The sequence below is a fragment of the Phragmites australis genome, chromosome 12, assembly GCF_958298935.1.
Source record: "Phragmites australis chromosome 12, lpPhrAust1.1, whole genome shotgun sequence".
Classification (NCBI taxonomy): Eukaryota; Viridiplantae; Streptophyta; class Magnoliopsida; order Poales; family Poaceae; genus Phragmites; species Phragmites australis.
This window is the reverse complement of record NC_084932.1, coordinates 6127355-6155329: the sequence shown is the minus strand read 5'-3', so window position 1 is coordinate 6155329 and position 27975 is coordinate 6127355. Positions and strand designations below refer to the sequence as shown.

Sequence of the window (27975 nt, the reverse complement as noted above, 5' to 3'; positions counted from 1 at the left end):
AGATGAATGTGAACTCTAGATTCCGGTTAAAGCCATATTAAGAGTCATAGCGTAAGGAATAAGCAATTTGAAGAAAAACTCCTAAACACAAGAGAACTAGTCACCGGAATAAGTGATTCTTCAAATTGATAGATCTAGAGGGTTGGAATGGTTCAAAACTAACTCATATGAGATGATTAACCCTCTAGCAACAAAAAAAAAACACCTCTTACATGACCTAAAAAGAGCAGCTCTAAAGAAAAACCAAAATCAACAAGGAAACTTCAAAAACTTACACCAAAACACATGAACCAAAAGCAGGAGACTAGAAGAAGATAAACTCAAGCATATGCAAAAACACTCTCTTCATTAATCTCAGAGGAACGCCCTATTTTGGCAGATTACAACGATATTTTCCTCACAAAAAATTCTCACATATTACAAAGGCTAAACTCTTCCCTCTCCTTTCCTCTAAAACCCTTAGCACACAAACATAAGTGGCTGACTCACCCCCTCCACATAGCACTACCCCTCTATTTATAAGACTAGGGAGATAGCTTAGCTCTTAAGTTTCCTATTCCCAAAATACCTCTCACTTTCAATGGCCTCCTACCTACCATCGGGGCATTTTGGTCCATTTTTCGCTCCATTCATTGGACGACTGTGACGCCTTCGCGACTTAGCTTCGCCTCGACACAAACTTCACGATGATGCCACATGCACTCAATCCTTCCAGTGTTTTGAGACCAAACCGCCTCGCATGCTTCTCAAAGCGTGACTCACTACCACTTGCATACACCTTATGAAAGCATCCCGATGTCGATAAGTGTATACCGTCTTGCGATATTGACCGCCGGCAAGTCTCTCTCGCTCTCGATTCCTCGGGCCGTCTTATCACTTGCACCGATATCCCTTTCGCTTGACTTTGTCAACACCATCTTCATCCTCCATCTCATGCTTTACTTGACCTCCACGTGTACAGCTAGGATCACCCTTGACTCCGCCTGGCTCCCTCGATCGTGCAGCACCAAACTCCCCGCTTAGCCCCGATCTTCCCGCCGTCGGCCACCAAGTTGCATCCAGTACCTACACATCATAAAACAAGCAAATATGTATCTCCAACATCTTCCAACTCATCACAAGTTCGTCAAAGACAAAAATCACTGCAGAAAATCACATCTCACTCAAACTATGAACGCCGGATGATCCGGGGTTCACTCCTCCTGAACGTCGGACTATCCAGCGTGTACAACTTCATCAGACACCCATTTTGCAACCTCTCTGCAAGAATTGGTCCAGTGATCCTTTGGAGTACATGCCGAACCTTTTGACGTGTATGATGCCCTTCTGGAGACTCTCTAGAAAATGCTTCAGTGTGCTTAACACTTGAACGCCGGACCATCCGGCGCTCACTTCAGTTTTTAGCTTGTGAATAGAAAAGCTTTGGCGTGTACTCCATCTGAACGCTGGACCATCCGACGTGTACAATTTTCCTGGACCCAGAGACAAACATGCCAACTCCATTTTCTCTGCAACTTTGATTAGTTATGATCATAATTGCAGTACATAGCTGTCGGAGGATGAACTCCTCAAGCGGGGATCCGGAGGGACCCCCTTTGAGATTCGGCCGGGGGGATGATTCTGAATCTACCTTGTACGTGAATTAAGTGAGGGTATATGAGAGATGCAGGCGGGACGGATGATCGGATGCTAGTGGAGTAAATGCTCGAGGGATTTTAGACAGGTTCGGACTGCACGGAGCGTAATACCCTACTCCTGTGTGTATGCTATTATTGCTCTGGGAATGCCTCTTTGTGGATCTCTTGCGTTACAAGGATTTTTGTCTAAGTCTAGAACTTCGGTCTTCGTGAACCTCTACTTCGCTTCTTAGACTTGTGCTTGAGCTTCTGGACCTTGTTAGCTTGTCTGAGTCTTGTCTTCAACCTCTTGAACTTGTCTCAATCTAGAAACTTGTTCCTCGTCGTCGGGGTGTAACCCCCCCTTTATACCGTCGGGAGGCTTGGCGTTCCCAGAAAGGAGGGCATGGGTCCCAGGGGCCATAAATGGAAAGCAACCATCATGAGCTGTAGCTTGATGTTACGGGGGGTTGAAAAGTGCGTCCCCGGTCGGTCTTTTCGCCCATTACGTGCGGCTTTAGCCGTTTGCAGGAGGAGGGCCCACCAGGCAGCCGCCGAACCACCCTGCATGCCCGCTCGGTCAGAGCGGGCCTGACACAGCAGGGGGGCAGGTGATAAGCCTCGAGCCCAACGATGATATCTCCAAGCCGCGCAGGATGACGTGCGATGGGACCTATCGCAGTAAATGTCCCCACACCTCCCTGCCAGGCGGTGGCAGGGACTGACAGCAGACGTGGGGGGAGTGGTTGGAAGTGACAGTCCATGCTCCCTCTTAAATGCAGCATCGAACCTCTCACCAATTGACACCTCACCGTTGAGCCCTTGTGGGGTCTACCGGCAAGAGGCTTCTCAAGTCCTCGGGGAACTCCGGGTGCTCAGGGACTATTGTTCATAGTCCTGAGCGCCCTCTCCCGGATATGTGTCTTCTTGAGTCCTCGGGGAACTCGGGTAATTAGGGATCACTGTTCATGGCCCCGAGCGCCCTCTCCCGGAACTGCCTTCTCGGGTTCTCGGGGAACTTGGGTGCTCAGGAACCACTGTTCATGGCCCCGAGCGCCCTCTTCCAGAACTGTCTTCTCGGGTCCTCGGGGAACTCGGGTACTCGAGAACCACTGTTCATAGCCTTTTTCCCCTATATTTGGGTCTTGGATATTTAGACGGTTCTGTGTTACATATCTGCTATATTTTTTTTTTTGCTTTATGCTGATTGAATTCCCTATGTTTTTTGTTGCTTCTTGCTTCTTTACATATCTACTGGTTCTTTTTTTGCTTTATGCTTATTGTATTCCTTATACTTTTGTGACTTCTTGGTTATTTTAGTTTGCCTATGGCGCCACATGGTGCTGATGATCCTGTGGTGCCTATTTAGTTTTTTATTGTGGCTGTAATAGCATATGTCGATCTCTATGCTGAAAGATATACACCCGCGGGGTAGACACTAGACTGTTTGTACGAGGCTATCAAGGATGTGGGATTATCGTGGAGGCACTGATGATGGTGATGTACGGCATGTTGATCTTGTCCTTCTAGATGCTGAGGTAACACACAACTTTCCTGTTTTACTATCAGTAATCGTTGGTCTATTTTGCATTCCTTGTTGTCTACTTACTATTTTATTATGTGTCCCTGGTCTATTGTAGGGAACTGCTATGTATGCTCAAATTAGATCGGACAATGTGAAGGATAAGCAGCCTTTGCATGCTGAAGGAAAAAGGTACATGTTGAAGAGGTTTAGGGTCCTCAAGTCTAAACCTTCTTACAGGCATGTTGACTCAGAATTCATGATTGAGATCACCTGCCACACATTGATTGAAGAAAAACATGATTTTCAATCTAACTTCCCGATGTACACATACAACCTAACGAAATTCCCTGATTTGCCTAAGCTTGTTGGTGAGACCAAGTGTTTTGTTAGTGCGTGCCTCTCTGAAAATATATTTGTTCACTCCATTTTCCGTCAGTAATTATCTATCGTTATATTACTGTATTGTTGACTGCCTAGGCCTATGTTACAGATATTATTGGCCTAATCACAGAGGTGACTGATACAACCACGGTCCAACTCCATAATCAAAGCAGGGCTACGGCTCGAAGGGCAATTACACTGAGAGACACTAGGTACAACAGAATGTGCATATTCTTATTGGTTCCACCCTTCCTCTTTTCCCATGCTGAGGAGATCTTTCTTATTCCTCTCTATCTATTAAATTCTAATATTTTTTATTTGATTGTAGCAACTATGAGATGAAACTTTACCTTTCGGGTAAGAGAGCTTCCGAATTTGATGCTGCTGAGGTGTATGCAGTTGGCCAAGAACAACCAGTCACTGCTATCTTTGTTGGAACACTTATGAAATCTTATAAAGGTATGATCCTACGCACCTAGATGTGGTTTCGGATGCACAGGATATTGTCATATCCTTTTTTTTATAGGTACTAATGCATGTGTATGTTTTTTTACAGGCGAGTATTCGGTGAGTGGGAATGCAGCTTGTCGGTGGTACATCAATCCCGATGTTCCTGAAGTCCAGGCTGTTTTAGATAGGTATGATTTCCTTATCATGCTCTTGCATCTTTTATTTCATACTACTTCACATCCTATTTGTTATTCTTTTACCTCGTGAGCCTGCCATCAATTAGCTACCTTATTTTTTTTGTCCACAGCCTGCACGGCACTTTTCAAGCTATACAACGCATTGCACCAGGTGAACAACTAGCTATTTTCCAACCTGTGAATGTTGAGCCCCAGCAAAAAACTTTAGAGGACATGTTTCATATTAGCCCCTATGACTTCCCAGCTAAGTATTCTTTGTAATTGTATCTTCCATTGTTCATACACTATGTTAGACAACCCATTCTGTGATAGGGTTTATTAGCCTCTTGCTAATTGCAGGCTGAGGGTTTCCGATGCACAATCACTATTTCAAGAGTCGATCCATTTCTATCCTGGTGTTTCCCATCGTGTAATCGCTGCAGTAAGATTGCACTTCCTGATGGGATTGGATATGAATGTCCACACTGCAAATGCACAGGCTCTAAATTCAAGTAATAATTCCTTGCTATACATATCTATGCCTCCAATGAATTCTTCAGTCAAAGTTAGATAACCCAGTTTGTCCCCGCATTGACTGATGCTCTAACCTCATTACAGATACAAGATATGCTTGATGGTGACCGATTACACAGATGAAGCAGAATTTGTGTTTTTTGGTGATATGGGTCATCGTCTTGTTCTTAAAGATGTCAACGTGCTAATGAGGTCTTGTCGCAGCGCTGATGGTATTCCAAGTGAAATAGCCTCACTGGTATCCCAAAAGTACCAGTTTACAGTTAATGTAACTAGCAGATGCTTTGAAAAGCCATAATGATCATACGAGGTAAAGCACATCCATTGTGCCTATGGCTGACAGACTACCATTCCAACAGTCAGGAAGCCCAGTGGTACACCTACTGATGACAAACGCAAAGCTATTTTATCAATTGTCGGTTCATCCAGTGCTATGCAACCACACAAAGACCAACAGGTTCAAGTACTTGCTCTACCTCAGCTACCTACATAACTGGTTCTCTAATTGTTACTATGGTGCTTACTATCTTGTCTTCAGTGATGTTCACTGCATTTGGCTTCCTTGTTTACTAGAACGTGAAAGATACTCCCCCACCAAAAGACTCTCCAAGCTTTACACCGCTAAAGACGAAACAACCTCCTTCGTAAGTTGAATACACATGCTCTATTTTCTAGCATCGTTACCTATCTACTTTAAATTTTTAGATGGTTATTCATTTGTGAGAAACACCCCCTGATTCTTATGATGCTGCTACACACAGTGAGCACCCAAGTGATGGCAAAAAAGAGAGAAATATACGCAGGCGATTACTTATGGATAGAGCTTCAACTGATGCAGTTAATTATAATTCCTTTCTTTTTCTTATTTCCTTAATTATACTATATTTGTTTTCCTTATTTCCTTTGATCCTTGTCTAAATATTTTGTGTCCTGCTTCCCTATGTTATTGTATAGAATTCAAGCATGATGATTCTCTCGATGATAACCTGGAAGATTCTTTGGGTGATGGTACTGCTAGGTTAGTTTTCGGTGAGATCTCTTGTACTTACTTTCGTGGTGGTTTAAATTATCAATTACTTCTGCCTATCATTTTACCATCTCTGACATTAGGATCCTACTTTACTTCAAGCCACAGGTCTCTGACTGGTTCTGATAGTGATGGTGGTTTCGATGCTGACAGTGGCGCTGATTCGTCCTAGGCAGTCTTACTCGGATTCCTAAAGAAAAAAAACAAACATAAGGTAATTTTGATTTCAACTTCTTTACTAATGTGATTAACCCGTCTTTGTTGCTGCTATTACTCTCGGCTATTTTACTTTATTCCTTTCTTTCTTATTCATTCTCTATCATTATTTCTACTTTAACAGGTGCCGGTTGTTCTTTTTGGTGTTAATATGACTAGCGCAGGACAATGCAGCTCAGAAATCTAGCCTGTTGGTATCCTGGTTGTAAATATATGAACTTAATGGCCAGCACCTTCATTTTGATGTGACTATGGCTCTAAGCTGAAACCTGTTCACCTCAGCCTTTGTATATATAACCACCGTAGCGATTAGGATCATGGTTACACAGCCTACTGTTTCTGTAATAGGATTCACTGTCACTTTGCTACACTTTGAATATTTTGATTCTCGACTAAGTGAATGAATCATGCTTTAATCGCTTGCTATTGTTTACACCTTCTCACCTTCCGATAGGTTCTTTTAGTGTACTCTTACGTTACTAAACCTTTCCGTATAATATACTAAGGTGTCTTTCATTTTGCTATCTAGCATTACAAAAATACGACGCCGATTCTATTTGTCTATCACGTTATTGGGACGACCATCTTGTCTTCCCAACCATAATGCTCACAAAGTTTCACCCTAACATTCCAAAACCCCGTGTTGCGGTTATATGTTTGTATTTTGAATTTTTTTTTCTTGTGGTACAGATCTTTTCCTCTGATTACTTCATTATACTACAGCCAAATTTACCTTCCATAATCCCCTCATGTACCAAATTTACTAGCAAATATATTACCATTCTAAACATTGTATTTTATCAGCGCCATTCTCTACTGGCTGCGTGCGAAGGCGCGCCGATCTCCACTGGTATATAGTAAAGAGCGTCCATTTTCTCAATCCACGTTGAGCCACGTCATCACCATGCCTGGGAGCTGTTCTATCGAAGCAGTGCGCAATCTGGATCGTCAATTGAACCCATGGTTCACGTTACCGACCAGAGGTCGGTTACCGACCTCCGGCGGTAACCGAAAAACCGCGGTAACCGCGATTACCGGTCAAAAATTCAAAAAAATTCGGAGAAAATTCATTCGGCAAATTTTAAATTTTTGCGAAAAAATCATGTTTTTGCCCTCTCGGTAACCGAGCGGTTTGGGTCGGTTACCGAGCGGTTTGGGTCGGTTACCGAGCGATTTTCTCGCATTTTTGATTCGGTCGGTTACCGAGCGGTTTGGCTCGGTAACCGCTCGGTTTTCTCGATTTATCGAGCGGTTTTATCGAATTTCAGCGCAGTTCAACAAAAAACCTAAAAAGGGTTCAATCTTGTAAAATCAATAACTAATTCATCCGAGCTTCAAATCAAGTGAAATAAATTTTGTTGGCTTCCTTGTAACATTATCTACATGATAAAAGTATTTATACTCATAAAAAAGTTCAAAATTTTCTGTGAGAAATTTTATTTGTTAAACCAAGGTAAATGCATAGTTTACTCTTTGCTAATCCAAAAATCATGAAACTAATTTTGTTAGTCTTCTTACATGATCCTATATCTTTTAAAAATATATGAACTCATGAATTAGTTATTGTAACATGCATGATTGTGTAAATGTGTTGCGACTAGATTAATTCATAACTGACCCATCGCACCTTAAAAATTAGTGAAACCACTTTCATTAGCTTATTTATATTATGATTTACGTAGAAAAAATAATAGTAGACATGAAAAAATTAATTACAGTGATGTTTCTTAACATATTCACTTTAGGCTTGTGAACTTTGTAAAAATCATAGAGAATTTAATAAAACTCTAAATAAAGTGAAATCAATTTTAAAGGTTCTCTTAAAATACGTTTTATACAAGAAAAATATGTGTTTGCATGTTACACTTTTCCTTAACGTGAGTTAATAATTGAGCCGCACGTTTCAATTTTTTTCATTTTTTTCAAACTTTCTCCCTATAGAATATGATGCAAACGACATTATTTTTGAAAAAAAATTTCACAGAAGTTCTTAGAATTGTGTCTAGTTTTTTAAGATGTTTTTTGATTTTTTTTTTGAATTTTTTTATTTTTTTTGAATTTTTGAATTCAAATTTCGGTTACCGAACGGTTTTTGAAATCGGATCGGACCGGGAAGGTCGGTAACCGCGATTTTTGAGCGGTTACCGACGGTTTTTTTAACCCCGCTCCTTCGTCCTCTCCTCCCCCACTCCTCTTCCGCCGCTCGTACCAGTCCGCCGACGCCCGGACCGTCCAAGGAAGGGCGCCACCACCACCTCCTCCTCCCACAGCTGTCGCGCCTCCTCCTCCTCCCTCCTCCCACCGCCGGATCCGTGCCGACCCGAGCCGTCGCTGCCCCGAGCCGCCACCGCCGGACCGAGCCGCCCGTCGCCGCCGAGTCATCGCAGCCGAAGACCGCCGCCATCGACGAGTTCCCCGCCTCCTCTTGCACTGGCCAATCTAGATCTTCCCGTCGCCGCTCCATTTTACCGGTCCCCGCCACGACGCCGCCGCTAACCCTAGCCGCCGCCACCGCCTCACCTACCGTTGGATCCGCCGCTGCTTCACTGGCCTGTCGCCCCGCTCGTCGGCGTCTCCGGCCCCATCGCCGGCCCCCACCACTGCCTCGGGTCTGCGCGCTGTTGCCTCCACTGCTAACACCACCGCTTCGAACCCCAAGACGAGAGGGCACATTCGCTGCAACGGCGAGGTCAAGACCATCTCACTCAGGTCGGTCGACGTTGTCTTCGCCGGCGAGGTCAGAGTGGTGAAGTGGACGCCGCGCGCTGAAGCAAAAACTGAAGTCTGAATTCTCTGAGCTGTAGCTGTAGATAATCTTTCAGGGTCAATCAGTCGCTGGCAATTTTGCTTGTGAACCAGTGCGTCTGTAAGACAGAGCAAATTGCTCCTCTGCTTGTAAAGGATTGCCGAGCGGCAACAGAGAGATGTTAAGATTACAATATACTTTACTGCGGTACTGTAAAATTAGTGACTTGCAACATCATCGCATGGTTCTGTTGCCGCTCCTGATTCTCACCCGCCGCCGTGTACTTCAGTGAGGAATAACTGTAAGTGCACTCTACATATGTGCTTGTAATTTATTTTGAGCATCATATTATCTGTACATAATTAGCTTCGCATGGGCCTTTTTGATGCAGCGCGTAGTCAGGTTGTATGACCTCTGTAAATGATATTGTTTGGTGAGGTTGCTATGGTTCTGCGATCTACAACACATCAATTTCCTGACCTTAAACAAGGCTAAGCAGATTGGGTATGAGTGAGAATGCTGAAATGAAGCTGCAATGGACTGGTTGCTGTTTGAGAATACTTAATCATATTTAGACCGATTGCTATCTTTGCCAATAGGTGCAATCTTTGCAGCATTTGACATTAGCGAAGAGATGCCAATAGGACTCTTTCCCTTTCCAGTTGGAGACCTGTTGAAAGCTTGCAATAAGGAAAAAGGAATTCTGCCCAAAACTCAATGGACATTGCATGCATAATTTTGATGTTATACACCATTAAACTTAGAGGGGCTTAATAGATTAGGGCTGTTGGCAATGTTTCATAATGGTATACAGATGATGTTCTATAATAGATTAGGGGTTGCATGTGCAAATTCAATTCTGATAATAATCTTAGATAAATGTTCCTATGTGACTTCTCCTGTAGCCACAAGAGCTGGGCACTACAATGTTCTGTTTTGTTGGGTTCTTCATCCAAGGATCCTGCACTATAGCCCTTGATAACATTAATACTTATCATAACCCCTACCTTTAATTCTGCAACTCCTTCCATCCTATTTTTCATATGCACTGATACTTATCTCTCTTACAAGAAGGGAAACAAAACTTATTAAGATACGTTTTGGAAACCATTGGACGCCCCTTGACCAGTGGTAAAACGAAGTCCCTTCCGCAAAAGATAAACACGCCAGGTAACTGATCAAACATCTAAAACAATTGCCACTCGATCATATTCATGTTGCCTTAGTTGTGGTACTGTTGCTGTGATCAAGTGAAACTTGTCATACAATTGTTACTCTTTCATGATCAACTAGGGTATTGCTCTTATTGGAACTAATTTTTAAACTGTATGCTTCATTGTTTCATTTACTCCAGTATATCATGACCAATAGAATAATGCACTCTAATTTGATGTTGCTATAATCAGTTGCCACTTGATCATGTGAACTGGTGGACGGACTAAAGAACGCCCCGTTTGATTAGTTCAGAAAACAAATTTGTTGTGGAATTTAATTAACATAGGCACCACACTAATTTTTGTCGGCTAAGGTAGGATATATCGTACACTAATTTTTTGTGGGCTAAGGTAGGATATATTATAGATGGCATGGGTATTACTGGCATCGAAGGTGTGTTTAGAAGATGTTGTGAGAGAACTCTTTCTGTCATGAGACAAACCTCTTTCTGTCATTATTATCGAACTCTTTCTGTCATGAGACAAAACTCTTTCTGCCATGATCCTGCATCTCTCGGAAAATGCCTAACGCTTGATCATACATCCTATGTCTTGCATAGCCACCATGTTAGCGCATTATTTCTCACGTATTCCACAGGACCATGTAGCGGCAGTAGGCGCACGTATCCAGCGCTATCGCCGGAGGCCAGCTTAGATAGTTTCCGTGTTTAGTTTCCTAGAATCACGGCCTGTACTTCCTGTTTCTATCTCTAAGCCTTCGTGGCCTCCATGTACTCTATTTATCTGCCGCATGAGGCCTAATGGAATCATTGCGTTGAGTTAATCTACTCTCATGGTACCAGACGGGAATCGATCCCCTAGCTTCCGCTAACCCTAAACGTCGTTGGCCTCTCGCCGCGGCGTCCTTCCGTCGATCGGGCTCCAAACCGACGACGCGTTCCCAGCCCCTGCCGTCGGCACCCCCGTCGATCGTGCCCTCTTCCTTCTCTCGTGTGACCTCACGCCTCACGAGCCGCCGTTGCTCTCCTTGCCGGTGCGCCTATCCTCTCGATGACGACCTCCCAGTCCGGCGCCGCCGCGGAGGATGCTGCGCTCCGGCAGGCTGTAGCCGATGCTGTCGCAGCGGCCAAGGCGGCTACTGCCGAGGCCCAGGCAGCTATTGCCAAGGCGGAGGAGGCTGCTCGTCATCTCGCCGAGTACGAAAACCTGGAGCAGTCCCAGCTTCATGCCCAGGCCGTCGCGGTGTCCAACATCAAGACGATGATCCCCTTCGTACTCGAGCAGACGTCTACGATCTACAGCCGGTGGCGCACGCTCTTCCTCAACACGGTGACCAAATGCGCCCTCGACTGTCTGGTGCTCTCCGACGACGATTTCTCTACGGATCCTCATTGGCACCGCATGGATTGCACCGTCAAGTCGTGGTTGTTCGGCATGGTGTCGCCCGAGCTCATCGAAGCGGTGTCCACCGCGTCCCCGACGTCGCGCTCCATCTGGCTCGGCCTCGAAGACCAATTCATCGGCAATAAGGAGACTCGTGCCATCATTCTTGATGCCGAGTTCCGGACTCTCGTTCAGGGTAATCTTTCTGTCACCGATTATTGCAACAAGATGAAGAGTATGGCGGACGCTCTGGGGACCTTGGGCGAGCTGGTCCTGGACCGCACCCTTGTTCTCAATATTCTTCGGGGCCTGAACGAGCAGTACTCCCACATGGCGGCGTTGATCAAGTGCACGCGTCCGTTCCCGACCTACTCTGACGTCCGTGTGGATCTGCTCATCGAGGAAGTGACCATCGCCAGCAAGCCCTCCACTCAGACGACGCTCGTGGCCACCACAACAGTGCGCCCTCCGGCGCCGCGCCCTGGTGGTTCAAACCCGGGTGGCTCCACCGGGGCTGGCGGCGGCGTCCCGGGACACGGCGGCACTTTCAGCGCTGGCGGCCAGGGCGGACAGGGCGGCTCCGACACCGGGAACGGGGGCGGCTCCAACAAAAACCGCCGGCGTTGGCGTTCCAACGGGAACGGGGGCGGACAGGGCGGCCAGACGCGCCCGCCTGGCACTTGGCAGCCGACCTGGAACCCGTTTACGGGGACTTTTGCTGTCTGGCCAGGCCAGCCCGGCGCGCGCCCGCACCCCCCTCTTGCGCCACTGCCTCCTCGTCCCCAGGCTTTTGTCGCCGGCGCACCTCAGCAGTTGCAGCCTCTCCAGCAGCAGTTCGCAGGCCCGTCCGCCCCTGCACCCTACTACGGTGCCCCTCACATCGCGCAGCCCCAGCAGCAGTCCTGGTCATGGGATCAACAGGCCTTGGCGCACAACTTCAACACCATGACCCTCACTCCTCCACTGAGCGACACCTGGTATATGGACTCAGGTGCTTCCTCTCACATGGCTTCAAACTCCGACTCTCTATCTCATGTTCGCCCACCTAGTTCATTTACCCCACCGAACATTATTGTCGGCAATGGTTCCTTGTTACCCGTTACTGGCATAGGGGCTACTTCCTTTCCTATGATAGATCGTCCTTTATATTTACATAATATTCTCATCTCCCCGCACATTATTAAGAACCTCATATCTGTTCGCTGTTTCACCACTGACAATCATTGTTCTGTCGAATTTGACCCTTTTGGCCTCTCTGTGAAGGATCTGGTAACGCGGAACGTGATCGTCAGGTGCAATAGTTCTGGGGAGCTCTACTCTTTTCGACCGCCAGCCCACCCTCACATCCTCGCCGCCATCACGTCCCCTCCCGTGCTTTGGCACCGCCGGCTCGGTCATCTTGGCCATGAGTCCTTATCTCGTTTAGCGCCATCTTTAGATTATGCTTGTAATAAAAGTGAGTTAGAAACTTTGTGTCATGCTTGTCAGTTAGGGCGCCATGTGCGCCTCCCTTTTACTCAGTCCAACTCTCGTGCTCTCAAGAATTTTGATTTAATACACTGTGATTTGTGGACATCCCCAGTTGCTAGTGTTACTGGTTATAAATATTATCTCATAATTCTTGACGATTGCTCACATTACTCATGGACTTTTCCTTTACGTCTCAAGTCAGACACATTTTCTACTCTCTCTAACTTTTTTTCTTATGTCGCTACTCAGTTTGGCACCACGATTAAGACCGTTCAGTGCGACAACGGTCGGGAGTTTGATAACTCCTCCGCCCACTCCTTCCTCCTTACTCATGGTGCCACCATTCGCATGTCATGCCCACACACTTCCCCCCAAAACGGTCGTGCCGAACGCATTATCCGTTCCACAAACAATATCATGCGTTCTCTAATGTTTCAGGCTAGCATTCCAGCGCCCTATTGGGTGGAAGCCCTCCACACGGCCACCTACCTCCTCAACCGCCACCCAACCAAGACACTTGACTTCCAGACTCCGCACTTTGCGCTGTACGGTGTCCATCCCTCCTATGATCACCTCCGTGTCTTTGGTTGTAAGTGCTATCCTAATCTATCCGCCACCACTCCACATAAGCTCGCTCCACGGTCCACCCTTTGCGTTTTCTTAGGATATCCCTCGGAACACAAGGGGTACCGCTGTCTTGATCTTGCCACAAACCGTCTCATTATTTCTCGTCACGTCACCTTTGATGAGTCTTCTTTTCCTTTTGCTGAGCTTCCTGCACCTCTCCCTTCATCCAACCTTGAATTTCTTTCGGAGTTTGACCATGTGCCTAGCCCTATTGGTTCATCAGTTGTTGCAGGTACAGGTGTTGCAGGTTCCGGCCGGTCTCTCGCTGCCCCCGATGCATCCTCTTCTTGAGCTGCTGCCAGCAGGACGCTGGACCCTTCGGACTCCACCAGGCCGTCCGCAGCTGCCCCACTTCATGGGCCGTCCGCAGCCACCACGGAGCCCGGGTCCCCTGCGGACGCTGGGCCTTCGGCGTCTTCTGGGCCGCCTCCGCACCCGGGCCACCACGCGCCCCCGGCCTCCAATGCTGGGCTGCCTCTGGCCCCGGGTGCTCCCTTGGATGCGGTCTCCTCCTCACTGCAGCCTGCGAGCGCGCCTGGTCCCGGCGCACTGCTTCCACCAGGCGCTGTTCCAGTCTCGACCGTCGCCAATGACCATGTTATGGTTACTCGGGGGAAGCGCGGTTTTTGCCAGCCAAAGGAGATTCTTGACCTGCACGCCACTGTGTTGTCTCCTCTTCCGAAGACCTATCGCAGTGCATTGGCTGATCCAAACTGGCGTGATGCTATGATAGAAGAATTCACCACCCTCCAAGCTAACAACACCTAGAACCTCGTGCCTCCACCTCATGGTGCCAACATCGTTACTGGAAAGTGGGTCTACAGGCACAAGATGCAGCCTGATGGTACACTGGATCGCTACAAAGCTCGCTGGGTACTTCGGGGCTTCACACAGCGCCCTGGTATTGATTTTGGTGAGACTTTCAGTCCCGTTGTGAAGCCAGCCACCATCCGCACGGTTCTATCTCTGGCATTATCCCGCGACTGGCCCATAAATCAGTTGGATGTGAAGAATGCCTTTCTCCATGGCACTTTGAGCAAGACGGTCTATTGTGCACAGCCCTCTGGTTTTGTTGATTCATCTCGGCCTGATCATGTGTGCCGCCTTAATAAGTCCCTCTATGGCTTGAAACAGGCGCCCCGTGCTTGGTACAGCAGGTTTGCATCCTTTATTCAGTCCATTGGTTTCATTGAAGCGAAATCCGATACATCTCTCTTTGTTCTTCGGCGTGGGTCTGACATGGCATACTTGCTCCTTTATGTTGATGATATCATTCTGACTGCCTCTTCTGGAGTTCTACTACCCAGCATTATTGATTCTCTTACAGTGGAATTCTCTATGAAGGATCTTGGCAGCCTACATCATTTTCTTGGGATGTCTGTTTCTCGGAGCACTGATGGTATGTTCTTGTCCCAGCGCCACTATATGCTTGAGATCTTGGATCGTGCTGGCATGACTGATTGCAAACCCTGTTCCACTCTGGTTGACACATGTGCCAAGCTCTCTGCTGATGGACCTCCCGTTGCTAACGCCACTGATTACCGTGCTCTCGCTGGTGCACTTCAGCATCTCACTTTCACCCGCCCGGACATCTCTTATGCTGTGCAGCAGATCTGTCTTTATATGCATGATCCACGTGAGCCGCATCTGGCACTGATCAAGCGCGTTCTCCGCTATATTAAGGGCACCTTGGACCATGGGCTGCAGTTGCATCGTTCCTCTGGTTGTGATCTGGTTGCATACTCCGATGCCGACTGGGCTGGATGTCCTGATACACGTCGCTCCACCTCGGGGTACGCTGTATTTTTGGGTGATAATTTGATTTCTTGGTCGTTGAAGCGCCAGCAGACTGTGTCTCGTTCCAGTGCAGAGGCAGAATATCGGGCTGTTGCTAATGCAGTTGCAGAGGTCACTTGGTTGCGGCAGTTACTTCAGGAGCTTCACTTCTGTCACAGGCGTTCCACTGTGGTATTTTGTGATAACATCAATGCGGTCTATCTCTCAACAAATCTGGTGCAGCATCAGCGTACCAAACATGTTGAGCTCGATTTACACTTTGTTCGGGACAAAGTCGCCACAGGGGAGATCCGAGTTCTTCATGTGCCTACTACCTCGCAGTATGCGGACATATTCACCAAGGGCCTACCCACCTCTGTTTTTACAGAGTTTCGGTCCAGTTTGAATGTCTCCAGTCGTGGTTGATGTCGACGTTCCAACTGTGGGGGCGTGTTAGCGCATTATTTCTCACGTATTCCACAGGACCATGCAGCGGCAGTAGGCGCACGTATCCAGCGCTATCGCCGGAGGCCAGCTTAGATAGTTTCCGTGTTTAGTTTCCTAGAATCACGGCCTGTACTTCCTGTTTCTATCTCTAAGCCTTCGTGGCCTCCATGTACTCTATTTATCTGCCGCATGAGGCCTACCAATCAAGGAATTCCAAGACAGCGTCCCTCTCGGGCATGTCCCTGAAAATCCTTGCTGCCTCAGCCATGTCCCCAGGCCTCACGTCGCATGATCTCAGTGTTGCACCACGATGTGTTCCTTTCAGGCATCGCCGGAGAGACATGCCCTGCGCCCTGCCAGTCCTCAGAGGACCATGAGCCCCCACCTCCCCTCTCTCCTCTATATCATCTAAAATCCTACGTGTCAATAAATGAGATAAGCTACGAAACGGCTGACATGTAGCAACGTACCTATCCTTAGTCGAGAGTAGAACAAGTGATAAGATGTATACTAGCGATGGAATATGGGACCAGGAGGGGGTTCGGAATCATATCCCGGTCCCCAAATAAATTCTTTCAATAATGGTGTTGACTTGCCACGTGATGATGACGTACAGTTAGTGACGTAGGGCTTGGCCCTCGCGGGCATCTAATAATTGGAGATTGAGAGTGACTGGCATCAAATACTTGGAGATTGTATCTGGCATTAGTTTGATTCGACTCACCCCGCTGGAGGACACCGATCCATGAACAAGATTCCTTGTCTTTTTCCTCTACCGTGGGTCCCCGTGGGATGGACCTGGAGAAGACTAGAAAAATTGGTTAAGTGTTTGACATAGCATGTGTGTGTTTAGAATTTAGATGGTTCCAGTCCCAAGTGTGGGTATATATCAGTAGGGATATGGCTGCCCCTGCCATTGGCCATTGCACACCGGCATCTCACACATTAGTTAAACGGCACAAGAGTGGCGTCACGCTCGCATCTGAAGCTAGCTAGCCTAACCGGCAATGGCGGCCGGGGAGCCGTGGGATTTCTGTCTACGCAAATACCTGATGCTGCTGGCCACGCTGGTGGCCACGGTGACGTACGCGGCGGGGTTCAACCCGCCGGGGGGCGTCTGGCAGGACACTGACGCCGGCGGCGGCCACGTTGCTGGGGACCCCATCATTCGGGACACCAACTACCTCCGTTACGCGGTGTTCTTCTACTGCAACGCCGCAGCGTTCGCATCGTCGCTCGTGGTCGTGGTCCTCATCCTCCTTCTCGCGGTACTGCATGAGCGGAAGGCCTTCTGGATCAGAATGATGCCGCTAAGGGTCGTCATGGTTCTGGACCTTCTGAGCCTCATGGTGGCCTACGCCGCGGGCACCTGCCGGGACAAGCTCACTGTCGTCTACTCCACACTCCTGGTGACCGCCGTCGTCATCTACCTCGTCTTTCAGTTGCTGCTGGCCTCGTTGGCATCACAGGCCTCGTCGGCTCGGGAAGAACACCAGCAGAATGGCGAGCCCGGCGACATGCTGCAAAGAGAGCAGCCCCGCAAGGTCCTGATGCTGCTGGCGACGTTCGCGGTGAGCGTCACATACGTGGCTGGGCTGAGCACGCCTGGCGGCTTCTGGGACCACAATGATCCGGAGGGTCACGTCCCCGGCGAAGCAATGCTCAGGGACCACCACGGGGCCCGCCTCAAGGCGTTCTTCGTCTGCAACACCACGGCGTTCGTCGCGTCCCTGCTCACCATCGTGGTGCTCCTGGACAGGAAGCTTCGCGGGTGGGCGTTGTGGTCATGGCTCTACGGGTGCATCACGGTCGCGCTGATGGGCCTCGTTGGGGCGTACGCCGCCGGCAGCACCAGGGAGACTCGCACCACTGCCAACGTGTTGTGCCTGGTCGTTGCCGTCCTGGTGTGTGTGCTATTCCTAGTGAAGGTTATTAGTCGTTGGAATGCTAACGATGGCAGGTAGCGAGCGTCTCCTCCATCTTTCTTTCTCTCTTTGTTCCACAATTCCTTGCAACGGAGTAGCTGCCTGCTTCTCTCCGCTTACTACTAATTACCTGCAGGGAGGAGCAAGAGCAAGGGCTATCCGTTCACGAGGACGCAACGGACAAGGCTCGCTCTCTTGTTCTACTGCTCGCCACCCTTGCAGCGACCATCACCTACCAAGCGGGCCTGGATCCGCCGGGTGGGATCTGGCAGGACAATGGCGACGGGCACATGGCTGGCGACCCGTTACTCCTGACGACGAACCCCAGGCGGTACAAGGCCTTCTTCTACTGCAACTCAGCGGCCTTCGTGGCCTCCCTGGTCGCCATCGTGCTGATCCAAAATAAGCTTCTGCTCAAGCACCACGTGCTGGAGGCAGCCATGTTACTGGACTTGTTCGGCCTCATCGGCGCGTACGCCGCCGGGACCTGCCGGGACCTGAGCACCTCCGTCTACGTCAGCGCCCTGGCGGGCGCCGTCCTGGTCTATGTGGTGATCCACATCATCTTCTTCACGCTGGACAGCAGCATGAGGGAGAACTACGGGCTTGTGGAGAAGAGGCGGAAGCGGCTGCTTCTCTTCGCGATCCTGGCTGCCACCATCACCTACCAAGCCGGACTGACCCCTCCAGGAGGCTTCCTGCTCCGGGACGACAAGCCCTCCGGGCACCACGCCGGAGACCCTATCCTCCTTTGCAACTTCCCGCGCCGCTACATGGCCTTCTTCTACTGCAACTCGGTGAGCTTCATGCTGTCCATCGCCCTCATCATACTCCTGGTGAACCCCAACCTGTACAGGCCGGCCATACGGAGCTATGCACTCTCCGTCTGCACGGTGGCGGGCCTGTTCGCCCTGTTGGGCGCGTACGCCGCAGGGAGCACGCAGCACTTGACAACGTCCCTCTCCATCATCGTGCTGGGGGCTGTAGTTTCTCTTAGTCTAGTCCTGCTGCTCCTGTGGTTCTTGGTGAAGGAGCTGACAGGGGACAAGCCGGCTAAAGCAGCAGAAGATCATGGCCAGAAGGAGGAGGCAATCACCAAGAAGGGCCACGACAAGAGGAACCATGCCAAGCGCAAGTATCTGATGCTGCTAGGAATCCTGGTGGCGAGCGTCACGTACCAGGCCGGCCTGGATCCGCCCGGCGGGGTCTGGCAGAGGACCGCCGACGGGCACCGTGCAGGCCACCCGGTGATGCACGACAATAGGAGGCGCCGGTACCACGCTTTCTTCTATTGCAACTCCATCTCCCTGGTGGCTTCCATCGTAGTCATCATCATGCTTCTGCCGAAGCCGCTGCAGCAGCACAAGTGGTTCACAGTGATGAACGTGGCGATCGTGCTGGATCTGCTCGCCCTCCTTGGGGCCTACGCGACCGGCTCCAGCAGGGACCGCAAGACGTCCTGGAACGTGGCGGCGCTGGTCGTCGCCGTGCTGGGCTACTTTGCCATCCATATCACTCTCTCGATTTGGTCTTCTCGTTCACGCGATTCGGCTTCGCCGCAGCGACAGGAAATATCTTCCTCAGTCACAGCAGCAGGCCAGCAGGGTAGCGGTGGGAGTTCCAGTGTGAGTGTGTGACTCTACGTTAGAGCATCTTCCATAGTAAAGCTCACCATTGTCCATAAAATGCTGTATTAGAGACACCACCTAAATGCTGTATACCTAAGTTTGAATCAAGGGTAGCTACCGGACAAGTATAGCTAGACCCTCGCTGATTAGTAGAGATTGTAGAAACAGAACCCAAGGATTATTTGTAGACCTAATGGATTAAGAGAAGTCATCGACAAAATGTCGAAAAAGGCAAGACAACCCTTAGATAATCAAAGAAATTCGGTGGAATACTAGATGATGATATTGGTATTCAGAAGAGAATAACGGAATTGGATATAAAAGGTTTAGCCATAGAATTTCTGGATAATTGATTTCTTAAGACACCATCATTGGATCTGAAAAGGGTGAAGTATGAAGTTAGATCATCCCCATGATTTATCAATGGACTAAATTTGATTATTGGGATATCAAACATACTTATTTGGTGGATACAATTGAATAAATGTCTTGAGATTTGGAATATTGGAAGTACCAGGTATCATGACAAAATTCCGTGGATATAATACGATTTATACATCATGACAAATGGGATCGCCAATAGGATGGATAATAAATACGAAACTACCCAGGTCAGAATATATTTGGATTATTTCTGGACTTACCGTTAATCAACCAGGATATGAAGAAAACTCTAAAAGTAATGGCCATGGAATTCCTTGAGGACGTCTAGTCAAGTAATCAAAAAACAAGACTCTTCGATGGAAGGATTGTTGGAGAATCTCTTGTGGGAAGATTTTGGATAAATCGATGGAACAATCAAGCATAATCATAACCCGCAAGATGATCTTTAGTGCTCCAGCTGTGAAGTATATGAGATAATTTCAAGAAAGTCGGTGAAATTGGATAACCCAAGAAGTACCTTGGACATGTCAGGAACATGTAGCCTTTAAGATACATCATATAAATGTTTTGAATGTATACCCATACAAGAAGGAAAAATCATAGTTTATACGTCAAGGTAGCTGAAGCTACATGAATGAGATTACCTGCTTATAACTTGGAAGATAGCAACGGTAGTATACACACTTGAAATATGGAACACTATCTAATTTGAAATAAGTGCGAGAACTATATGGATTTAAACGCTATAAGGACACCCAAAGAAAAGGACCCGTTTTGATGTCAGAGATTAAAGGTACCTAGAGATTCCTCTCAAGTACCCGGAGATTTCAGACCTGGAGAAAAATTAGCTCCCTGATATGTTGGATCCTACAAAGAGCTTACCACAGAAAGAGTTGTCACCTACGGATCAGATCCTCTAACAGAAAGGTCAGATATACTCATTGTGTTCTGCATGCCCCAGTTAAGAAGCATTAAAGGATCCTAGTAGAGCAAGTCCCAGTGGAATTAACTAGCCCTCGACCGAAACCCTGATATCAAGAAAGTCCTACTAAGATTTTGGAGGTAGCAATTTGTCAAGCCGAAAGGACAAGAGTTAAGTTTGACGAGCATCATGTGGTATTCACACCGAAGGATAAGCAACATTTGATCAAGGAGAAATCTGATGGAAGAATTTCCCAATCCCTTCTTAGAACCTTTCGAATCTCGGGGAAGAGATTCCCTTTAAGTGAGATAGATATGTAACACCCTGCATTTTAGTATTTAGAATATAGCCAAAATTCACTCCTTTTTTAAAAAAAAATCTTAAATAATTAAGCCAATATAAAATCCAGAAATTATATATGTGTGTATATATATATATATATATATTCGTATGTACATGTATATTAGTATTGGACTATGTATTCCAAAATTCACCAGTCAGTTTTTGAATTAAACCTTGCACTGAATTGATCATGTGCATATTTGGTTTCTTGGTGTTTTGGTTCTTTGAGTGGCGATTCGAATTTGAATATCTCTCAAATTCGAATCCTGTCTTGGTTCATTTTCGGTTGACTCCTAATCCAATTCGACTCGTAGAAATTCAATCTTCCAGATCATCGTCTAAATCGAACCCTGTTAAACCTTTGGATCATTTCTTTTAAGCTGGGATACTAGCCAGATTAAGATTCTTTCAAATCCCATTGGATTCGTATTCAGGTGCGAGTTCAAATCTTTCAGCCTATAGTCAGATGCATCCTAAAATAATCTTTTGATCATTCAATTCAGTTCGATACAAATTTTGATTCATGTTCAATTTGAATTATCCTAAATCCAGTTTAAATTCAAATACATCTAATTGAAATTATCATTCAAATTCTCTCTTACTCAGATATTTTCCTCTCTCAGATCTTTTCCATCACCGGCCCCTCTCTGTTCCTGCTCTCTCTCAGTCCATCACTCTCTCTCTCTCCGAGTCTCTCACACACAGAAAAGCAACCGACCACCTCCTGCCACCTGCCACTGTTCCTCCCATCACAACTCCATTAACTCATCGACGACTTTCAACCTCTTGCTCTCCTCAGTCCATCTATCTCCTTACTGTTCATCTCAGTCAGCTAGGTGTCTGTCTGTACGGTATCTCATAGAGCTGTATGTATATTTTAGACGAGGTGAAGCAGTTTGAGAGAGACTATAATTTTAAAAAAAAGAGTATTTAGTTGATTCGATAAACGGATGCAAGTTTAATTTAAATTTGTATTTAATAAATTAAATCTGAAACATGAGAAAGTTTACTGTCACTTACCAATGAACCTAGCAGCGAGCCTGCATCCAAAGCTACGACCGATTCCCGCGTGCCTTCCATCCTGCATCCACGCGTACAAATTGCACGTGCGGATGCAAGCCTGCACCCTCTGTACTGGCAACCAAACGCTCGTCATTCAGAGTTTATACGCACGAGCGGATGCAAGCACGTGCGGAGCAGACCATCCAAACACAACCAGCGCTCGCCGCCGCAGCCGCCAACTCCGTTCACACTGCCACGACCTGATCTTCTCACGCAAGCAGCAAAAGCAAACTGCCCAAGCTCCATCTTCTCTCCCACGGCATGCTCTTCCTTTTTCTCCTCCAAAACAGAGCAGCAGCTCCCTCCTCTGTTCGTCCACCGCCAAACACACCACAGCAGCAGCAGCAGCAAGGCAACCACGCCAAGAAGAGAAGCTGAGCCCCGCCGTAGTCTTGCTCCCTCGCCAAGCCGCTGTATCGTCGCCCTCTACTCCCCTCTCTCCTCGTTGAGCACCGCGCCCATCCCCTTGCTCTTCCCCCCACGCCTGCACGAGCACATACATCCACACAATGCACACAGGCACATCGCAAGGCACCCGGCGCTTCGCCCTGGCCGCCGTTGTCGCCGTCTGCCGCCGGGCAAGGTATTGCTCGACCTCGGGCCGTCGCCGATGAGACGCTACCGGCGAGCCACCGCCGAAGGATTCGGCCCTCAAATCGGGGCCATCTCTTTTACTTCTCCATCGTCGCCCACCACTGGTGCCGCCGCCATTTTTCCCTTGCGCCTTCGGCCCACGCCGCCCTGCCTCCCGCTGCCTTCACCTCCACATGCGCAGCTGGCGCGCGCCGCCGCCGCCGCTCGGCCACGTGCCCAGCCGCCGTCGAAGATCCACCACGGCCGCCCGGATCCGGCCTCCCACCGGTGTCACCTCCTCCTGCGCTAATGGGCTGGGCCCAACTCAGCCCCGGGCCGCCGCTCGGCCAAGGCCGCCGCCGCCGGGAGGCCTCCTCCTCCCCGGCCGGCTTCTTCTCCCCGGTCGCCCCCATCTTGCCCTCTCTGCTCCTCCTCTCTCCCTCGCGCGAAGAGTCGCCGCCGACCTCCACCGCTCTCTCTCCGGCCGGCCACTCTCCCCCGACGCGCCCCTCTGTCGCCGCCTTCTCTCTCTCTCTGTCTGTTCTCTCCCTCACTCTCCGAGCCGGCCTCACACACTCCTCACAGACCAAAAAGGTCATAGAAAATCTATTATTTTGCTAAAAAAGTTATTTTCTAATTATTTACTATTTTTCATAATTAAAAACATAGAAAACCTATTAAAATATTATTCTAAATTCTCTAAATTATTTTCATAATTAAAATATTTATTTTATCATTGAAAAACATATATAAAGATTAATAGAATTAAAATATTTTATTTTATTTATTTCACCAAAGAAATCATTTTTAAAACTTTTATCTAAATTATTAAAGAATTTACATAATTTTTATATTAAAGAAAACCTATTTTTGGGATTAAAAAACTGTTTGGGAGGTTTTTGCAAATCAAAGTTATTTTTGAGGGGTTTTTGCAACAAAACACGTTAGGGAGGAATCTCGAAATCGAGATGATATATGGGGTTTCTGCGATTTTTCCAATCTTTTGGCCACTGGCCTTATCTTTTGGCCACTCTCCAATACTGACGCGTGGGGCCTACTAGCAGACCGGCCCACCTGCCTTGGCTCACGGTGGACCACCCCCTGCGTGCTCCTTTCGGCCCACCGAATCATGGACTGGGTCCACCTGTGCAATGCGCCAGCTCACCATCCAGTCCGCAGCTTCAGTCCACCATGCACCACACTCACAAGCTCCCTCTGTCCATAACCCCGTAGACCAAATCCATCAAACAGTGTCTCCTCATATTTTCCAGATTTTTTCCTTTTTCCGACAAATCTTCCGAGAACCGTATCTTTCCCGTTCTAACTCCATTTTTAACTATTCTTTCGTCAATATTTCTCTAAAATCATGATGTATCTTCCGTGTGATCTTGTGATTTTAAAAGTTCATTTAATTTTCCGTTCCGCTTTATTTTGTGTCATAGCACTTGCAACCTAGAAATAGGTTTTAATCTTTTAGCTAGGTGACAAATAGATTTAAGTGTAGACTATATTAGTGATCATGTTTTAGGTTATAATCGTAGTTTAGTCACAAATAATAACCTAGCTTAAAGTGTAGGTTTAACCCTTTTAGTTAATTAAGAATAGTTACTAGATAACCTTAGATTAGTGCTATAGATTAGAGTAATTAATTACGATACTTGAGCACATATAGTTTTAACCACCTAGAGATATACTTACGTATATATGTATACACGCTCACATATATATAGACTTAAATATCACACGTACATATATATCGGAACACGTGCACTCACATATACGTAGAAACCTTAACCGTCGCTCCTTGACAGTTATAATAGTAAGGAGCCTACCTAATTGATAGCGACTTAATTAGGTTTTGCTTAGGTTATGTTAACAACTTTACCTAATCTCACTAGTTAACCCCACCTAGTTTGTACGTCAGAACACACATCGTGATGAGTAGTCAATCATCTTCTCGCTAGACTAGTTTTAGCCGTTTTCCTCGATTGTTATTTCGTCTGGTGTTCCTTTGGTTTTATTTTGGTGTTTCTTTGCTTAGTTGTTGTTCATTTTTTGTCGTTAATCTGCATAGGCTTAAAGCCAAGAAGCTAAGCAAGGACACAAGGAAGGAACTGAAAACGGGATCCGATGATGAAGAACCTAGGAGACTCGATCGACAAGACTAGTCGAGAATTGACCTTCGTAAAAGCAAGTCATATTTCCTTGATCATTCTGAACCCAACTTTCAATAATCTAAATGATCAGCTTAAAATCTGACTTATTATCGCATGTGCTAGATATTGTGTGTTGAGGATGATCTCCCGCCCCCCCCCCCCTCTTCTGAGGGTATCTCGAAGTCTACTGGGAAGGTTGCATGCTTGCCATTACAACTTCGTTTCAGGGACTTCATCCGTAGGTGGCAAAGATCACGAAGCTCCATCGGTCGAAGAGTGTAGGCGCGCCCACATCCTCGATCTCTCGTGCCGGCGAAGACGAGGGCGACTGTCGGTGATGAACACCGCAAGCGGGGATCCTGAGGGACCTCTTTTGAGATTCGGCCGGGGGGCTGATTCTGGATCTACCTCGTACGGAGGGTTAATACGAATGTATGAAATTTAGACGGGACAGATGATCGTCGACTAGTAGGAGTAAATGCACCAGGGATGTACTCCCGGGAGTCCATACTAATTTTCCTATATATATCTTGGGTATCATTAAATTGTATCCATGACATGGAAAAAAGCATTTTTCCCAGGGTTATGACATGACATTTGTTTCTTCAATTGCTTTTCACTCCATGTAACAAATGGATATTTCCTATTTATGAAGCACATGGCTGTTACTTTTACATGAAATGACAATATTTTGGTTATACAAATATAATGTCTATCATGTCATGTGTCATGTACATGTTTCAAAAAGGAAAAAAAACACGTATGCAGAACATCTAGAAGGCTAGTAATCCTCGCTTTCCATGCCTACTGGTTAGGTGGTTCCCAGAGGCCGGCACTTTTTTCCCAAGCTTCAAAAGAACAGGCTCATTCAGCATTTACTTTAGGAATGATACGAACAGTCTATCTCCATCACATATGAGCAAAAAATTTGGTTTCTTAACTTTATTATCTGAAGTATTTAATATTGAATCTGGTTGCTGCACTGAAGATGCTTTTGAGTTTTTGGAGCTCTGTACTTCTAGCAGTGCAGCATTTCAAAGCTAAATAATGAGAAACAATATTATTCCTTGTTTGCTTGCTTTTTATGGTGTAATGCTGCATTCATGTGCCTTACATTCTAGTGAATTGTTTCTTCTCCCGTGCATGCTTACATATATCCATCGGCAAAACATTAATAACTATGATTATTGGGTTTTTGTTGTCTAGGTCCATCCAAATGTCCCCTGCATGCTGTTTACTCCAATCTGCCCGCACTCACTTTCATTTTGACCTGTCATCCTTCCGGATTCCGCGCGGCTTGAATTAAAGGTATTGAGCAACTGACCAACAACAGATGAAATGTCTATTGTTTCCATACGACCTCAATTAACTTACCCTTAATGATTAATATTTAATATGCATCTAAAACTTTCCCAGCTTTAGCTCGTCAGTTTTTATCCCACAATATCATGCCTCGGTTTGCTGACTGATAAATTTTGCACCCTGTTGTGGAACTGCCATTGCATTTGCAACTTTAACAGATACCAGATGATGCAAGAAGTAATGCTTGGGTATCATTTGACGGCAAAAGAAGGCAACAATTATCAAGAGGAGACTCTGTTCGAATATCCATGAGCCAGCATCCGCTTCCAACTGTTAATAAATCTGACCAAAATGGTGACTGGTTTCGCAGCTTGATCAGGTGCCTGAACTGGAACGAGAGATTGGACCAGGAGGCGTTATAGCCACTAGTTTTTTTTTGTTGTACATATATAGCTTTACACATATAGTTTTTTTTTTTACCAAAATGTACGTCATCATGTGCAAAATCGACCTGGCACACAAGCTCCTTAGCTTATTGACCTGGCATTAGAAGTGATTTCAGATATTGTCTATGTATTCATCTGCTCTGCAAATCAACAATATAGCCCATTATTTCTGGGCCAAGTAGAAGATGATAATGCATAATAAGCACCTGAGCTGATACCACATTATTTTCACTTTGTTCGTGTTAACATTTGCTTTCACTCAATACAATGTCGGCAAAACATACCAAGGGCTTCTATAGAATACTGAGATTGCAGTTATATCATGCCACCTAGAGTTTTTTTCTGCAGCGTCAGAGCCTGAAACAGCTGTTGTGAGCCTGAAACAGCTGTTGTGACACCTTTGCTGGACTTTGTTGTTATAAGCAAGAGAGAAAAATCGTGTATTGTTTGCAGTAATTGTAAAAGTGGGAATACTATCCACCGAGGCGTTCCTACTTGTAAACTTATAAACCTGTCTTTCATATGTAGTGATTTCAGATTGCAACTGGAAAGCGGTAACTTCAGGATTTGCCGTTCGCTTGCAGCTCAATTTAGACATGGAACTTGTATTTTCATTTGTGCTGTTCACCACCATAAATGATACCTTTTTTGTTGTCCTAAATTTTTCAATTTGAATTAAAATTCAAATAAATTCCAATTTTCAAGGAACTATGTAGGTTTGATAATCCACAAGAAGATGATCTGAAGTTCTGAACCTGCTGAGATTCACAGTAATTCCATAGCTACAAAATTTGCACAGGCAGTAGCAGCTCACATACGACCTTATCATGACAGAAGTATCCGTTCACAAATGGTAGGAAACTAACATCACCGTCCGTCAACACAAATGTAGGAAGCTTAACATCGATGCAAAAGGTGACCCGAATCTGACCTCTTGTGCTCTAGATTGGAGCCCCCTCGAGGTTGCATACGTGGGCGAGGCGGAACCTCCTCCTCTCGCAGCCGGTTGCTGCTGACGCGCTCGCACTAATCGCCGTCGATGCCGCCGTCACAGACGAAGGGCTCCAAGTCAGCGAGGCAGGCAGATGCCGCTGCCACAGCACCGCCGACGCCAAGCCGCAGTCCGAGCGCAACCACACCCGCGCGCCGGCCGGGGCCGAAGCCGCTGTCGCCTCCCGCCGACGCGTCGCCACCTCTCGAGGAAAAATGTTTGGGATGGGCCCAGCGCAACTCTCGTGACCTAAAATAGGAGATGAATAAGAAGTGACTAACTGGTGGGACTGCAGAGCCGCCGAGCCCCACCAGTCAGCCAACCATGTCGAATGGGCTCGCCGGTCTCGGAGGTCACGACGGCAACGCAACTGGAGCGGGAGGACATGCTGACCGGTGGGGCCACCTGGCCCCCGCCATGCGGGCTCCACCTTAACCGGTGCGAAAATTTGAACACCTCTCGCTGCCGCCTTGCCTTGATCACAAAACCTAGCCTTCGCATTCGCCTCGCATCCTCCTCCTCCTCTCCCATTCGTCTCCTCCGCCGCACTCTCGATGACCTCGTGTCCTCGTCAATCCCTACCGCATCTCCGATGGTCAAATTAAGATACTCTTGAAGATTTTGGAGTACTATAAGAGATGAAGATATTTACATAGGGGGTCCTAGAAAATGGCATTGCTGGTTGATTTGAATTC

General features: G+C 47.1%; 3 long non-coding RNA genes and 1 pseudogene across 4 annotated transcripts; 3 read left to right on the top strand and 1 right to left on the bottom strand.

The window, feature by feature from the left end:
• Positions 1 to 8086: 8086 nt before the first annotated feature.
• Positions 8087 to 9622, top strand: LOC133886174 (uncharacterized). The gene is made up of 2 exons (XR_009903361.1): positions 8087 to 8972; positions 9063 to 9622. It is a non-coding gene; the product is annotated as an uncharacterized LOC133886174 (long non-coding RNA).
• Positions 9623 to 16332: 6710 nt separating this feature from the next.
• LOC133886171 (uncharacterized) lies at positions 16333 to 19377 on the top strand (annotated as a pseudogene).
• Positions 19378 to 21221: 1844 nt separating this feature from the next.
• On the bottom strand, positions 21222 to 21910 carry LOC133886173 (uncharacterized). 2 transcript variants are annotated; one of them, XR_009903359.1, is made up of 2 exons: positions 21771 to 21910; positions 21222 to 21614 (listed from the first exon to the last, which is right to left on the bottom strand). It is a non-coding gene; the product is annotated as an uncharacterized LOC133886173 (long non-coding RNA). The 2 variants fall into 2 exon arrangements; XR_009903360.1 differs by having other exon boundaries at positions 21222 to 21656; positions 21771 to 21898.
• A 1073-nt stretch (positions 21911 to 22983) lies between these two features.
• LOC133886172 (uncharacterized) lies at positions 22984 to 26509 on the top strand. The gene is made up of 2 exons (XR_009903358.1): positions 22984 to 25849; positions 26062 to 26509. It is a non-coding gene; the product is annotated as an uncharacterized LOC133886172 (long non-coding RNA).
• The last annotated feature ends 1466 nt before the right edge of the window (positions 26510 to 27975 follow it).